Source organism: Carassius auratus, chromosome 2 (assembly GCF_003368295.1).
Source record: "Carassius auratus strain Wakin chromosome 2, ASM336829v1, whole genome shotgun sequence".
Classification (NCBI taxonomy): domain Eukaryota; kingdom Metazoa; phylum Chordata; class Actinopteri; order Cypriniformes; family Cyprinidae; genus Carassius; species Carassius auratus.
Window position 1 is genome coordinate 17,612,194 of NC_039244.1, and position 17,569 is coordinate 17,629,762.

Here is a 17,569-nt window from a genome sequence, read left to right on the forward strand (position 1 = left end):
TTTTTCAGAGTTGAAAGTGTTATTGTGTTATGTGTGTGTTGTGGAGGGTTAAATGAATTTATGATATCCATTGTGAGGGGACATAAATTGTATTCATAAAAATGAACAACTGTGTAGAATAACATTAATGCAAATTATATATGGTCTATTTTTGTAGCTAAACATAGTATACACAGATTTATGCTATATACAAAAATAAAAAAAATATATATATATATATATATATATAAAAACATTGCTAATTATTAGCAACAGAACACTGGTTTCAGTCTCCAGTTTATTTGGAAGAAGAAAAGATACATGTTGTTTTGTTTTTTTCAACTGTGAATATATTGTCTTTTGAAAATTGTTGCATAGCTGTTTTAAAACTATTTTTCTCACCAGAGCACCAAAGAGGCCTGTGTGTTTATAAAATGAGACCACTAAAAGAATCATAAAAGTAGTCTTAATAGTTAAAATAATACATAAAGATACAAAGTGTCATTTGATTTCATTTAACTAGTTTGAGAGAAAAATAAAATAAAAGTCATTTTTCATATGTTAGAAGGAAATGTTTTATGGAGTTCAACAGGTGAAGTTTTACACTATCTGTGGTACGATAAAAGTATCATCTACCACACCTGTGAAATGTTTTGATCATTCAACGCACTGTTTATAGGTGATTGTTTGTCTTTTGAGGTACAAAACTAGAATCTAAATAATCTGTTTAAGCAATAAATACCAAACCTGTGTAGATTTGGTAAGATGCTGTAATGCATTTTTCTTAAATGTATCTCACGTACATTCCAATCGAAAAGATGGTCTTGCCAATAATTATTTTTATAAAGAAGGGACTACATCTATGTTATTTAATCTGTTGTGTGTGCTTAATGTAAAAATGTGTTTTCCCCTTCAAAAACCGACAAGAGTTAATTTGACCGATTTCATTACGGTATCACATCATACAGTAGTGGGGTTTTTTTCATCCGATAGTCATTTCAGATATAATTTTGATTTCACAAAGTTGAAAAAAATGACCTTAGTAAGCAAAGATAGCAAGTACAAAAGAAAAAGAGCTGTTAAACAATAGATTTTTGTGATTATTGACATATTACTGTAGAAGGTCAATGATGTGGGCATATGTCTTTGTTTTAGCTTTGTAAATGTTTAAAGTACAAGCCCAAACCTAATAAAATAATGGAACTGATTTTACATTAGACCTTTTGTTTTTATTGATTAAAATCATTATTTTACACACATTTTTCTTCGTCATATGTGCTTGATAAGATGTGAAAGAAATTACAATCCATATGCTGTAGAGTCAGTGAGCATTGCCATGATGAAGGCCCCATCGCTCTCAATGCACCTCTGCTGCCATCTCATGCTCATTACATAGCGGTAGCAAAAACATATATTATAAATATAGTATACATTATAAATATTATAAAACAAACTTCTCTTTTCACCCACACACTACCACAACATTACTTTTTTTGCTGATTGAGACATATGCCTCATTTAAGGTTGTATACAGGTCAAAAAATTAAATAAAAATCAAGATAGAATGACAGTTCCAAACCTATATGTTGAGCACAAAAGAAGGCATTTTGAAGAATGTTTGCAACCAAACAGAAGACAGTAGCTATTAGCTTCCATAGTATGGAAAAATATGAAATATCTGAAATATTATAGTCATTTTGCATGATTTTCATACAGGCATATATTTTTTGTTCAAATTTAACGTTAATTTTTATACCAGTAAGACCGAATCAAGTAACAATCAGGTAACAAAAAACAACAATCAAAAACATAAGTTTACCACTTTGCTTATCCACTAAAAAAATAAAAAAATAAAATTCACTATAAATTTCAAAAAGTTTGTTTTATTTTAAATAAGAACATTGTCTATTTGGTGAAATATTTTAAAGCTCAGTTTAACTTGACAAATGTTTATTATGTACCTTGTAAAATGTGTACCTTGATTACCATGTACATTTGTATTCATTTTAATAATTTTATCCAGGTTTTCCCTGTCGTGGGGATCTTCGTGGGAAGAAATTATCATGAAACATCCAGCTCAATACACATTACTATGACCCAATGCTGTCTAAATAAATACCAATTGATAATAGACTTGTTTTCCCAGTCACCCCAGTGATCTGATGAAGCATCTCTCTCAGGCCTGGTCAAACTGAGGGGGCGGAGTCAGTCACAGCTCTCTCCTCTTTTCAGCGTGCCATTGGTCAGTTCCACATAAAGAAATCTCGTGACGATTGTGTACTATCAGAGAGCATGAGATGGGGACACACAGTCAATGGCACTTTTAAACTGTGCCTCTCTGACTGTGATGTTTACGCTCAGTCACAAGCAGCCATCAGTCTAAATCGTCTCTCCCAACACACCAGTTTAACGTCAAAATGAAGATTAACTCTGCAGGCTAATTTGAGCTAACTATTCTCGGGCTACTGAGGCGAGGTTTTTGGAGCGCGGAGGCCGCGTGAGTCTCGGCGGCAGCAGAATAAACGAGGGACACACAAACTAATCGGTTTAGCACTTGAGGTCCTGGCAGGGTTGGCGAACACTCATGCTTTTTTTTTTTTTTTTAAATGGGAACCAGTTGATATTTTTGTCCTGTTTAATGCTTAGTCTTCTAAAAGAACTCCCTATAAATTGTAAACTAATATAAACATATTTTATTATTATTGATCGATGGATGCACGGTAATTTTCTACTTAATCGGCTTGAGAAAATAGCACTTTAAAATGTTGCAAAATGAATAAACATTTAATCAATATCATTCAGAAATGTATTATAATGTTAAAAATAAATATTATTTTAAAGTTTTTAGCCTCCGCCTTTATTTATCGCATGTTTTCCCCCGGAGTTCCTCCCCCTGCGGCTCTGGGCGGAGTTTCATACCGACCCAGACGCTCCTTTTGTCGGATTCGTTTCGACTTGACTCCCCGGGGTTTACGGCTAAAAAATAGATACTTAAATACAATAAAACCAATTAACACGAACACGTCGCTAGTTAATAAGCGCATCCGCGACGGAATATTGAAAAAGGTAAGTGATTTGATGATTTTTGAGCCCGTTTAGAGCGCTTTTCAATTTGCTCGTCCCCGAGTCTTTGTAACATTCATGGCGGCTCTGCAGTGAGGGCTCTGGGGCGAGGGAAAGCACAAGCGGCCGCTCATTCCTGTGTTTATGATTCTGATTCACCAAAACATGGTATTATTAAACTAAGACTGAATATATGACAAAAATGTAAACATTTAACTATTTATATTCATGAGTAAATAGAGTTTTTAGTGAAATAATGCGTTTTATAATATTGTCAAAATCCGTGCAAAAATAAAAATGTGCATGCATCTAGACTTGAACTGTAGCAAGGAAGTATTTGATACATATTAAAATATCATTTAGATTTAATCGGCGTAAGCGATATTCCTCGTACTTTCGCCAGTAGCTTGCTCGTTAGCTGAGGCATCGGTGCCAGCGGAAGCTGCGTGGGGACTCCTGCCGGAATAAAGATGACATTACCGGGGTTGGAAACAGACTAACGGTCGGTGCGCTACAGGAAACCTGTTTAACACTAATTTATTTAATTAGTAAAGAGTGGGCTTCACACGAGTTATTAAATATGAGAACACTTGTTACTGGCACTAGTTTTAATAAAGCACAATGTATGCAGTGCTTGATGCCATACTTTCTGTCAGAAGATGATTAGAATATTAAACGGCCAATAATGGTTTATTTTTAACAGAAAGACTCGAATATTGCAGAATATATATATATATATATTTTTTTTTTTCGTGTTTTTAGCTCTTTTAGCTCAATTGACCTTGCGCGCGGGAGAGGATGACACTATTTAACCGGGAAACCGGTGCCTAGTGAGGGCAAGAGCAGCGACGCCACAACTCGAGAAGTACGCGGGCACGTGCCGGACGCATCAGTGACACTTCACAACATAATACCGAATCCCGGCATTAAAATATGTTCGTATTTCTTAAATGTAAAATATTCACAAGTTACATGAGAAGATATTATCAGTTTAAAAGTCAGTTATTCAAAACCAATTAAATCCTTAAATAAGTGTTGAAGCAAACCATACGTGTTGTAGTGTCACATGGATAAAAAAAAAAAAAATTGTGTAATCTAAACATATAATGAAGTACTCGCCTATGAGTGAATAGTAAGCGCTCGTGGAGAACAGGAGGAGAAACCGATCGCGTCCGGGGGCACTGATGCACTTTAGCAAGGCTCATGTTTGTCCTCACATCTCGCTGCTCGTGGTTACATAATCCCAAAGGAAAGTCTTTCCTGTTGTTCCTTGCCAAGATGACCCCCGACACCATGTCCGAGCGTTTCTCTCGCATCCTCAAATCGTGGCATGAATCGGACAGGAAGCCCGGATAGTTGTCGATCGTTTCCTGGATGCTTTCCTGGGCCGATCTCTGTAGGCGAACCTAGATGAAATTCGCGGTTTGATCGCGGATAGCCCTAGGAAATGTGCGGTGAGGACATTGTCGTGGTTTCTCATCGTTCTCCGCCGCTGGTGATCTCTGTCTGGTGTGTCCACGGCGTGATGACGAGTCCGTGTCGAGGAGGTCCAGAGGCGGAGCATGAGCTGCACATGTTCCTCTGGGTGGCAGTGATGCCATCCACAACCTGTCCTACCACCGTTCGCTAAATTGAGGAACTTGTTTATTAAGGATGTTTATGTCGAAAATAAAACGGATGTTGACCAATCAGAATAAAGGACTGGAACTAACCATTTTATAATAGTATATAAATGATAATAAAGTAACAGGCTGTTTACCTTTTTACTGCATTTACAGGTTTAAAAGAGATGAACACATTTTGATTATTGCCATAATTATGGCAATAAATATTTATTTATTTATTCCTTAAAACTAACCATCATCTGTTTTTTTATGCTAATTGTGTTACTTTTTATGTTTTCTGTATTTTGAAATTTCCATTAAGCAATATAGTGGTAAATAATTGATTTAAAAATTTACTAGAACTTGTTTATATCAGAAGAAAAACAAAGTTGAATTTAATATTTTCTTTGTCATTACATTGTTTAGAGCATAAGAAGAAAATGGTGAATTTTTTTTTTTTTTTGAAAAATGATATTTTATCCATTTCCATTTGTTATACTAGGTCTGTAGAGGACACCAGGACTTTCAAAATCAATAAAATGACATGAATAGATGTAAAAAGGCAAACACACACACACACACACACACACACACACATATATATATATATATATATATATATATATATATATATATATATATATATATATATATATATATATATTAAATCCCCTAGTCTATTTTAATTTTTTATCGCAAACTTTGTATAAAAATGATTCTCAACCATGTTATGACAGATAGTAGAGAATTATTTGAAAGTTGATGTACCATCTTGCTTTATGCAACGTGTGTAAGATGGCCCATAAGTGGGATGTCCCTATACACTATATATAATTTGCATATTAATTTGTTTTGGGGGCAACATGTAATGAAAAAAGAAGTGTATTCATGGGAATAGTATAATCGGCAAGATTTTCATAACAGTATCTTATATTTCATAGGAATATTGAAACATCATTTCTTTCCCTGTTCATTTGTTGTGTCTCCCAAAATGCATAATAAACATGCTTTTAGTCCTGGTGTCCTCTACAGTGGCCATGTATGAAATCAGTGTCCTGTTTCATAACAGAAAGCCATATTTTGAAATGGAATAACGTTTTCCTGAGATGTTAATTTATGACAAACAATTGGAAAATTTGTCGGATTTAAATGATCATTACAAAATATTATCATATTTCCATAAGGGTGTTGAATTTGATAACTAAATGTCAGCCATTTTTAAAAACCAAGGAGATCATGGTGAAACATTGAAACATTTGGTATCTCTGAAAAGCGCTGAATGTGCTCTTTACAGGACATCCAGATTACCAGTGTGGCAATAATGTCCTCAAAACTCCATAGCTTGTTACCAGGAATGTGTGTGTGTGTGTGTGTGTGTGTACAGTATGTATATATATATTAGTGTTTATTTTTTACTAGATAGAAGTTATAAGTATAAATACTAGCACAGTTAGTAGTGCTTCTAATTACGTTCTTGTACTTATTCCTTGTACTTATGACAAATAAATTCCTTTTATTTATACTATTTTGACTTTATACTATATATAATTGTTAACCTATACATAAACTAAAAAATACAAACTATACAAATGCTACATATAAACACTACCTTTACACAACTAACCTACTGACAGATTTTGAATATGAATATACGATGAATATACTCAGTGTCTTGAGTACCATTTTTAATTAAACTATCCTGAGTCCTGACTATTTACTACACATGACAAGTCAAATAGCAATTGTTACTATGGATAAATGTTGAAACGGTTTGCCATATTCAGTCAGTAACCCATTTTTACAGCCTCACTTTGAATTGTCTTGTTTTCTCTGTGTAGCCACTTGGCCAGTGAAGTGTCAAGGTGGAACTTGGTGAATTCTGTCATCATGAATGGCAGCACCAGTGTGTCTGGCACCCAGACAGGACGGCTCAAAAGTGAGTCAGGTACGCTCGCATTCTGTCCACGATGGACATATTCACACAGACACACTACAGTAAACATCCTCTGGTTTTGGCCATTCAACATGCTCAATGCGTTGGTGTGCACTGTTTCTGTTAGACGCTGATCCATGGAGCAAAGAGGACTGTCTGACACTGCTGGAGAGGATACGCAGTCAGCTACCTGATGGAGACACAATGAAGTATAAAACCACAGAGTCTCATTTTGACTGGGAGAAGGTGGGGTTTGGGGGTTTCACTGGAGACATGTGCAAGCAGAAATGGCAGAAAGTTTCCACAGAGGTGAGCCAAATTCCAGCGAGCTAAAGCAAAAATGTGCCTGTGTTCCAAAAAAACAGTAATAAGTGTTTATGTTAAAGACACTTTCTTTGGATTGTCCATGTAAAGATTATTTTACTGTGAGCTTTGCCAGCTTAATAATAAACAGAACGTTACAATTATTTTCATTCATTGGAGTTGTGTAATGATTTTCCCACCCTAGGTGCGTAAATACAGAACAATGACAGAACTCATTGTTGATGCTATTGAATATGTGAAGAACCCCTACAAGGGGAAAAAATTGAAGGTGAGATATAAGGAAGTCTCAATATTTATTATTCTTTTTTTTTCGTAATATCTCATGCTTTAGTCTGATGTGTTATGTCAACTAAAAGGCTGTTTTCATATTATGTATGATTTACCTCTGTTTTAGACACATCCAGACTTCCCGAAGAAACCGCTCACTCCCTACTTTCGCTTCTTTATGGAGAAGCGAGCCAAGTATGCAAAAATCCACCCCGAGATGAGCAACTTGGATCTCACCAAGATTCTGTCCAAAAAATACAAAGAGCTTCCTGAAAAGAAAAAGGTGAAAAAGTTTTAGACGAATATCTTAAATGAGAACTGGTGCATTTACAACAAAAAAAAATTGAAATACTAAAATGACTAAACCTGAAACCAAAAAATAAACAAAGCTACAGAAATATCAAATTGTAGCAAAATGATAAAAGTACATAACAAATTGATTAAAACCTAAACTAAAATTGAAATAAAATATTATTAAAATATGAACAAATGCTGTAATAGTATATAAATGATACTTATGATCTCACATTAATTGAAAATATTTGTACTTCAGTATTCATTTGTCTCACCACAGGACAAACTAAATGGCAAAATGATGATTACCAATGGTAAATATTGTGACAGAAATGGTAACATAAGATATATACTTTCTCTTATACATTTTTACCTAAATTCTTGATGTTCATTAAAGATATGTATATATGTCCTCATATATGTAAAGTGCTGGTACTTGTAGAATTTCATTCTTTTTATAGATTTGAATCATGTTGCTCTTACAGTGAAGTGCTTGCAAATATTAATGTTGAAGGTCATCTGTTTTTCTTTTAAATTTGCACTATTACTTTTGTCAGCTAAAGTACATTCAAGAGTTCCAGAGAGAGAAAGAGGCTTTTGAGAAGAACATGGCACGATTCAAGTTAGTGTCCATGTTCCTCTGCACAAAAATACCTAATGCATGTATGGCAGTTTTTTATCTTTTAGTGGTGATTAAGTGAGAAGCTTCTATTGTTCTTAGGGAGGACCACCCAGATTTAATAGAGGAGAGAAAGAAGTCAGACCTCCCAGAGAAGCCCAAGACCCCTCAGCAGCTATGGTATAACCATGAGAAGAAGACCTACATGAAAATTCACCCTGAGGTAAAAGAGTTTGGAAAGGAAAGAAAAGAGTGGGCATATAGTCTTTAGTAGCAACTTGAGTATAAAGAGTTAGAGCTGTGTAACAAAGTCTAGCTTGTCACCTACTTGCATAAAATTCAATGATTATTATTATTTTTTTTTAGTGCATTTCAGATTTAACTGTTGGTTGTCGGATCTGCTCTCACTTTTCGATTTCCGATGCTTGTAGGTAAGCCAGAAGGAGCTGAAGGAAGCATTACGTAAACAGTGGTCCCAATTATCAGACAAAAAGAGGTTGAAATGGATCAGCAAAGCTCTAGAGCTGCAGAAACACTATGAGGTACGGCTTTGTGTTCTCACTGAAGCTGAAGCGAAGAGGTCTTTGTCAGCTTAGCAAGAGGTATAAGGACATATTGCTTCCTCATACAGGACACCATGAGAGCGTATCTTGAAACTCATCCAGATGCAAGCTCTGATGAACACGTCAAATCTGTCCTGACCAAGGCTGAACGGCAGCTCAAGGACAAGTTTGATGGCCGGCCAACCAAACCACCACCGTATGTTTCAAACCACTAAGAAGCATTTGGTTCTCTCATCAAATGGCTTATGAAGTCTTATCTTGCCAAATTCTTGCTCATTATACCAAGATATGCTGCTGTTATATAATACGGCTGAAATACAATGTTGGTGACTGTTTTGAAATCCACCAGTGGTTTTTGTCTGTGTGTGTGTGTGTGTGTGTATATATATATATAACCCTATATAATATACACACAAACACACAAATATGCAGTATTTGTGATATGTTCAATTCATTATATATGCAGTGTGTGTATATATATATATATATATATATATATATATATATATATATATATGTGTATATATATATATATATATATATATATATGTATATATGTATGTATTAATTTCATCTGTGTATTACTATGTTCTGCAGAAATGGCTATTCTCTGTACTGTGCTGAACTAATGGTAAACATGAAGGACGTGCCAAGTACGGAGCGGATGGTGCTGTGCAGTAAGCAGTGGAAGATGATGACCCAGAAAGAGAAGGATTTGTTCCAAAAACGATGTGAACAGGTCTGACAGACCAGTCCACTCTTAATTTGTTTTAAACCAAAAAAAGAAAGTATTAAAAGCTGAAATCAAAAAATTGTAATGTGGAAAAGATTCTGTGGTTGAACAGTAATGGCTGACCCTGATTTCTAGGTTGCTCTGTGGTCGATAGCTTATATAATACATGTGTGTATATATATTACTGGTCGAAAGATCTTGAAAGTCTCCATAAGTCTCTGCATTTATTTGAGCAAAAATACAGTAAAAATAAAAATAGTATTTAATATTATTGCAATACAGTTAGATATTCGAATGTAATTCATAACTGTGATGTCAAAGCTGAATTTTCAGCAGTCATTACTCCTGTCTTCAGTGTCATGTGATTTTTGTAAAGATTGTAAAGAAAAACAATACACATTTACTCAAAATTAAACAAAAAAAATACTAAATACAGAAATTGTTTACTATCTGCAAATCTGTCAGATGAATTTGTAATCAAAAAGAGGGAACGTAAACACTTCAGTTAATTGTTAAAGCAGGCACGGTTAATATTAATAATAATAATACTAAATAGTATTATTAACATTTCTCAATAACACAGTTGTCACATTAAGAACTAAATATGACAATGTTTATCCCTCATCAGAAAAAGAAACAGTTTGAGATTGACCTTCAGAGGTTTATTGAGGTAAGTACAAAGCAATACAAATGAATTATATTACAACAGTTAGTGTTGAAGTCCTGATCCTGCTTTTAAAGGGAAGCTTTGTTTATTTCGACACTTTGTCTCAATCTCTCTTGCAGAGTCTCCCAGAAGAGGAGAGGGAGCGTGTGTTGACAGAGGAGAAGCTGGGAGGTACCAGGATGAGCATCGTGGGTGCAGGCAGCCCCCTAAGGGCCAAACCCCCATCTGTGAAGGTGGACATGTGCAAGATGTGCTTGCATGCCTGGTGATATGTTTTCTAAATCAGGATGAGAAGTAGTTTCTTCTTGTTGTGCCGTAGGAACGGTGTCGTGACCCTGAGCTGGATCAGTGGGTACATGGACTTTCAAAGAGAAGCGAGACAGTAAGAAGAAAACACGGCTTCCTGAAACGCCGAAGACTCCAGAGGAGATGTGGCAGCAGAGTGTGATAGGAGACTATCTGGCTAAATACAGAGTAAGAGCAACATGCAAAAGACATCCAAAGAGACCCCTGCAGAATCACACAACCGCAAAGAAAGATTTGTTTGTAACATCATGCAGAACAACAACATTGTCTAGAAACTATAACCTTAAACTGTTGCTCTTCACAGAATGACCGGAAGAAAGCGCAGAATGCAATGGATGCCGCTTGGAAGGCCATGGAAAAAAAGGAGAAGATTCCTTGGATCAAGAAGGCTGCAGAGGACCAGAAGCGATACGAGGTTCAGTACCGGACCGTGGTCAGTGACCAGACGTTTTGACCACTGTCTTCTCACCTGTGCTGAAGAAAAGTCAAAATGTTGGTCACCCCTAACTTTCCTCCTTCCCAGAGTAGAGGCAGAGCAGTCTGCAATGGATGCAGTTGTGTCTAAATGTGCATATATCCTAAGATTGTGCAGTTTCTAGCGGAATTTGGTGGAACTTGTACTTACATTTGATGTTTGCAGTGATTTTTAAATGTCTTCATTTCAGTGTTCTGTCACTTATTCTTGCATATTCTCATGAATCTGACATAATGATGTGCTTTAGCCCTTGTTTATATTTGTGTTTGCATTATAAGCATATGTCATTTTTGTTCATGTTTTCATGATTTTTCAGCTTGTCTCATGTCTTGTCTTTGCGTTCAGAGTGAATAGAAAAGGTCTCTCTGCTCATGTTTCTTGTTTTTCTTCCTGCAGAGAGAGCTGTTAGAGATGAGGACCGTTCTGTCAGGACAGGGACAAAGAAAACCAAAATTTGATGGCGAGCCGAAGAAGCCCCCAGTGTGAGTGTAATATTTGTAACTTGTCGCTTTCTGAGAGACATAGGCTACCATCCGTGTTAAAATGAAATGCTATTTTATCTATTTCACTGTTTCAGTACTACTTTGTCGTCTTCTGTCCAATCTCAGGAGCGGGTATCAAATGTTCTCTCAGGAACTGCTAACTAACGGTGAGCTGAATCACTTCAGCCTGAAGGAGCGCATGGTGGAGATCGGCAAGCGGTGGCACAAGCTTAGTCAGAGCCAGAAGGACAAATATAAAAAACAGGTTGAGGAGCAGCAACTAGAGTACAAAGCTGAGCTTGACGCTTGGGTAAAGGTAGGAAGCTTGTTGAATCTTCCAGTTCTGCAAATCAAATATACTTTGTTTATTATTGGGTGCTTATTATATGGTTCTTTTTTCATTGTCCCATATTTTAAGTTATTAGAAAATAGATTACAAATCAAATTTATATATACAATCACTTAAATACAACTCTTCTATCATGAGCATGTTTTTCATTTCTAAATAGAAGTATATTCTAAATAGAAAATGTCATAATGAAACTGCCCTGATATCGTAATGGAAGTATTCGAAAGAAAAGCTCAATAATTGTTGCATTTTTTAATATATTTTTTTTAAGCATTCATTATTATTTTTACTTTTAACAAAAACTTTAATTCTTAATTTTCTTTGGTGGAAAAAAAGCAAGTTATATAAAATGTCATGTAGTACATTTTTATACTTTTATTACTTTTTTTTAAGTTTTACCTTAAACTATATTTCTTTCTTTATTTTTTTGCATAATGATTAAGATTTATTTAGGGTACACCACATTACATTTTTGGAATAAATTAAAACTTTTCTAATAAAAATAATAATCATAAGTTTTGCAATACCGTATGCAACCAACATGAATAAAGAAAGTCCACTTTTATGAAATTGGCATGTTTTAAAAAGATTTAGCTTCTAGACACTTTTGTGTCACAATAAACTTATTAAAAAATGTAAGTGTGAGCAATATGAGTTTGGAGATTTGTAGTCATTTATTTTGCTCTGTTTTTCTTGTTCTCCTAGTCCCTCTCCCCTCAGGAGTGTGCGGTATATAAAGAGTTCTCAACTACGGTAAGCAGTTGTTCATTTCTAAGGCTGTAACTTGCTCTTAATGCTCTGTATATTAACATTACTTCTCACACAGTCATTCATATAGCTGCGATTGTGATTTAATCTTCACTATATCAATATCCCCTGCACTGCATGGCAAGATGATGCACCCTGATTCATTTAGTTTATAGACTTTGCTTGGAAAGGCTGTTTCTATCCATGCCATCACAAATGGCTTTATTATTTCCTTTCTCCCCATTTAGAATCACATCTCTTGGCTCAAACTAACTTGACTCGAATGGATAATGTTCTTAGGGCTGTACTGTAGGGCTACTAATCATTGCTTAAGCTTGAACTTTTTTTTTTCTTTTCTTTTTTCCTGTGCTGCTCTGTCCTTGCACCCCCATCCCGCCCTCTCTTTGCCCTCACAGAAACGGCGAAGCACTACAAAAGCACAAGGTCCTGGGGCGAAAGTCCGAGTCACCAAGGGGAAGGCGGTAGGTGCCAGAGCCGTGACAGTGGGTCCCGGGGGGGGCAAGCGTTCCATGGCGTACCGGGCCAAGGTAACGCCCGCTGTCTCTGGGCAACTCACCCACACAGGCTGTGGACTCTATATGAAGTTGCTTAAGGGTGTTACATCATTTTGAATTTCACAAATTAATTTGAGCTGATGGTTGGTGTGTGTGTACACATGCAAATTCAGTGATACAGTACACACTTATTAAGAGAGTTTGAGAGATGTGTGACTCTTGGTTTCCAGCAGGACACTTCGGACTCGGATGAAGATGATGACAAAACTGACACTTCAGATTCGGAGGATGAAGATGATGAGTCATCTGGCAGCACAGATAGTGAGGATGATGATGAAGATGATGAGGTTCATTTTGCTTTGGTTAAATAAAAAATGTTTGTTATTAGTGCAGGTATTCATTATTTTTTAATGTTGACTTAGAATGAAGATGATGATGACGACGACAATGATGATGACCAATCAGACGGTTCCAGCAGCTCATCATCAGAAGATAGTATTGACTCTGATTCAGACTAACCTGTCCCACCCACTCTTAGAGGGGGCTGTGCCGGACACACCCCCTAGCACACCCCTCCCGGGAAATGGGGAGGTGGTCAAGCAGCTGTGAGCTCCCAGCATGCAGTAATCTGCCTCCCTATCTTTACTGGGCAAAAAAAACATGATGGGGCCCAACCGCTCTCCCCATCAGTGTGTCCATGTGTTATGTGACTTGAAGTCAATCGGACAAGTTTTTTCTTTTTTCTCTTTTAAAGGAGCTGTGTTACATGTGTGGTAATCGCATCAGTTTTTATTGCCTTTATATAGGTGTGTTATTAAAATCTGTGTTGCTTTGTTTTGTTCCTTTTATTTTAACTTCAAAATAATTTGTTCATTTAAGCTGGTTGAGCTTTTATGAGTTTCGAGAGTATTAGGGTTGCTCAGAGGTGGATGTTAGGGATAAAGACTTTGAAATGGAGGAGATGAATTCTCCTGTTTATAATTGTTTGCCTCACTAGTTGATGGGGCTCTGAGGGCTATATGAGCTGCTCAAGTCTTGTTTGGATCATTCTGTTCCAGATCCTCAATAATAAATGCACTTTTTTTCCCTCTTGTACTCAATTGTGTATTTTCTAATACATGAGAAAAGTGATATTCATATATTGATTTGCAAAGTGACTTTTAGTATTTGGATTTGAGAGTATACCAATGTGCCAAATTATTAAATCATTTGTTATAAAAATCATGACAGATGCCTTTAGTAGTGCTTTAGAGCAATGATTTTCAACCTTTACAAATCCAGGATTTATTGTTTCTATTATTATGTATATGTATAGTTAAATTGTTTCTATGAATATTTATAGAAAGAATTCTATAATGTTTTAAAGAAACATTTTATATATCTCAATGAGGATGAAGGATGCTGATCTGAGCTTTTTCTTAATTTAAAAACATTAGAAAAAAGCTAACAAATTTACTAATTAATTGTAATAGTTATAGTATATATATATATATATATATATATATATATATATATTAAATCTGTTTTTAGTTTGTAAAACCTATTTTGTGGTTCTGATGACCTTAATATACGTCGATGCGCATTACTTTCAGTGACGATGTGTTGTTGATCAGCATGATGTTTTCTCAAATAACGAGATTGTTATTTCTGTCAGTGAGGCTGAATTGAATACTGTATGCGTTCATTTCGCCAGCGGTTTCAGATTCCTCTTTAAAAAGTTAAGCGTTTCTGCCATTAGTTGCGGTCCCGTGCAGGATTCCCTCCTCCGGCCCCCTCCGGCCCACAATGCCTGATTTTCGCTTCCTGTCCAGCAGCTCCAGATGGGGCAGATCAATGCGCGCATTCCAGTTTATTGTAACTGTAGAGGCATGTGATTTCAGCTCGTTATGTCCGCGCGCTGGATTGAGCACAATGCAGTGAATATGGTGCCACTTGGAAACACGGAGCTCTGCGAACAATTTACATTGCAATTACTTCTGAAGCCATTTATACGGAGTGAAACCACGGCTATCTCGGTAAGTTAAAAGGAGTGGCACATTTTCATTTAGATAATGTGATTTTAACAGCAAATAGAAACTTAAAAAGGCGCTCTTTTTCTATGGATTACTTAACTATTGACTTCATCTGGAAGATGTTTTTTTGATGGTAGCCCATCTGGTTTTTAGCTTGTTTAAGATTACCATTATCTGACTGACCAACTAACAGATTAATCAGTTTAAGATGCTGTGTTTTTTTCCTCTGTGGTAGTAAACTGGTCTACCAGTTTAGAAAAGCTAGAAACCAGCTACTAGCTGAAGCTGTATTTTCCAAAAGGGATCCAGTGATTAGATCCACTCTTTAATAATAGCATTTTTTCATTGTCTTAGCGCAAGGTTGTTTTCTTGAGGTGACTACAGAGCCATGAGGTCCTCATCCTCGCGTTTATCAAGTTTTTCCTCCAGGGATTCTTTATGGAGTCGGTGAGTTGAAAATGCACTGCTTTTTTATGCGTTATACCACTAAATATTCCATCTGCACATCATATCTGCTTCCGGGGAGTCTCCAGATTTGCACATCAGTATAGGCTAACGCTACTAAATTTACAACAGAGTACTCAATATATGTTTAAGTTTAATCAAAGAACTGCCAGACCTCTTAAAGGGGCCATATAATGTGATTTTTCCTTTCTCTTTGGACTGTTACAAGCTGTTGGTGCATAGAGAAGATATGAAAAGTTACAAAGGCTAAAGTCTCAAATCCAAAGATATATTCTTTATAAAAGTTAAGTTAACCACACCTACATGTTTATGTCACAATGTGGGAAGATTTGCATAACGCCACCCAAATGTTCACGCGAAGAAAGAAGACGTAACTTTTATTCCCTTCTGTTGCAACCACGGCCATGTTGTGGAGATGCTGTGTGTTTTGTTGTGAAAGCGAAGCTACTTTGTTTGGCCTACAAAAGAGAACACATCTAGAAATCAGTGGTTAAGTTGTATTTACAAAACTCACGCTTGAGGCATTCAGCCAATCACAATGCACTTAGCTGGCAAATCAGCGTACAGCTTGCTTTTCAGAAGGATGAGCTTGGTAAAAAAAATGACACGTTTCAGAAAGTTGGGCGTAGAGAAGAAACAATAATGTACAGTTTGTTGAAAATAATGTGTTTTTTTTTTAAACTTTAACCACATAAACACATTGCATTATACCAAATGCACAAAATAATGTCCCTTTTTAGCAACGTCATATGACCCCTTTAAAATGTTGCATGCCCCATAGACAGACTGTGATCATGTGAGGCCCCAGGCAATGGCCTTTATGGATGCCCCCTCTTGTTGCAGTTGTGAGATGTCCAAATAATGTGAAATAATATTACTTTTGACAAGCTGAAGTTCCCACAAAGCAAAGTTGGTAAATTTGAGACAATAACTATACCATTCTGTATGGCACTAGTTACGTGCTTATGCTGTGTTACAGCAGCATGATACACATGTTTCTGCCCTTATTTGATTGCTTCTTAAACATTTATTGCTTCAGTGCATGAAACCATACATTCTGGCTCTGTTTAGGGCAAACAGTCTTCTTTATAGGCTGCATTACATTTTTAAAGTATGGATGAACTTTATATTTAAATAAATACATGACACATTGGAACTTTTTTTTTGCTAGTCCTGAATTTATTTTAATTTAATTTAATTTAATTTATTATATCATTTTACTATATTCATGCATTTTACCAATAATTAATTATATTTATTAGTTTTTGACTTTATTTTTATTCTGTATTTATTATTATTTGCCCTATACATATTTAGTTATTAGTTTTATTTATCGACTGATTGCGTCCTGACGCATGCGCAGTTTCTCCTCTTGTTTATCCAGTCATCAGCGGTGGGAGGAGATGAGCGTGCGTGCACGCGCTGGTGTCAGGGAGCTCAGACCGTCAGGACGGGGGGGAAACGGAGGAAAGAGAAAGGAAAAACAGAATGAAACCGCTTCCGAACCGGAACAACAATAATTGAAGGAAATACTCAAAATAGCAGACTATTTAAAGCTAGATTGTGGAATGAGGGCATTTTAACCAGCACCTTTACATTGAAGAACAAGGAGAGTCTGAACCGTTATATGTAGATGCAAGTGGATAATTAAGACAAGGGAAGAGGAAAGACGTGGAAATTACACACAACGACCCTCTCTAGGGACGGGAACTGCATAGTCAGCGAAGAAAAAGGCATTGCCACACATTTGGCTACGTTTCTTATTCTTTTACGCATCGCTTTACTATTCAACCTTACCCAAACAGAGGCATCGCTCCGTTCTTGACCACCCCTGTCTAATTCATGGTGCTATTGTGATTTTTCTCCCCTCCATTTTTATCGGGCGACTGTGCTTTCAAGGATGCCGGATCAGATCTCCGTGTCCGAGTTTCTCTCGGAGACGACGGAGGATTACAATTCCCCCACGACATCCAGCTTCACCACCCGCTTGCAGAGCTGTCGGAACACGGTCAATGTTCTGGAAGAGGTAAGGCCGCTCTGTCACTGTTATATGAGGGAGCTTCAACTCGCACTATTGAGCAAGACACAAATAAACGGTCCCAGTCCAATAGAGGATCCACTTTGAACATAATTAACGCTCATTTTCTGTCCTGCAACCTCTAAATTCTCCCT

General features: G+C 36.4%; 1 protein-coding gene, 1 long non-coding RNA gene and 1 pseudogene across 2 annotated transcripts in view; all 3 read left to right on the forward strand.

Annotated features, from left to right (window-relative positions):
- The window catches only part of LOC113118562 (nuclear receptor-binding protein 2-like), a 465,395-nt gene that overhangs the window by 291,503 nt on the left and 156,323 nt on the right, over window positions 1–17,569 (forward strand). The window lies entirely within an intron of this gene.
- Window positions 1,245–14,015, forward strand: LOC113118473 (nucleolar transcription factor 1-A-like; annotated as a pseudogene).
- On the forward strand, window positions 14,716–17,440 carry LOC113118680 (uncharacterized). Its single transcript, XR_003294352.1, has 3 exons — window positions 14,716–14,935; window positions 15,287–15,379; window positions 17,297–17,440. It is a non-coding gene; the product is annotated as an uncharacterized LOC113118680 (long non-coding RNA).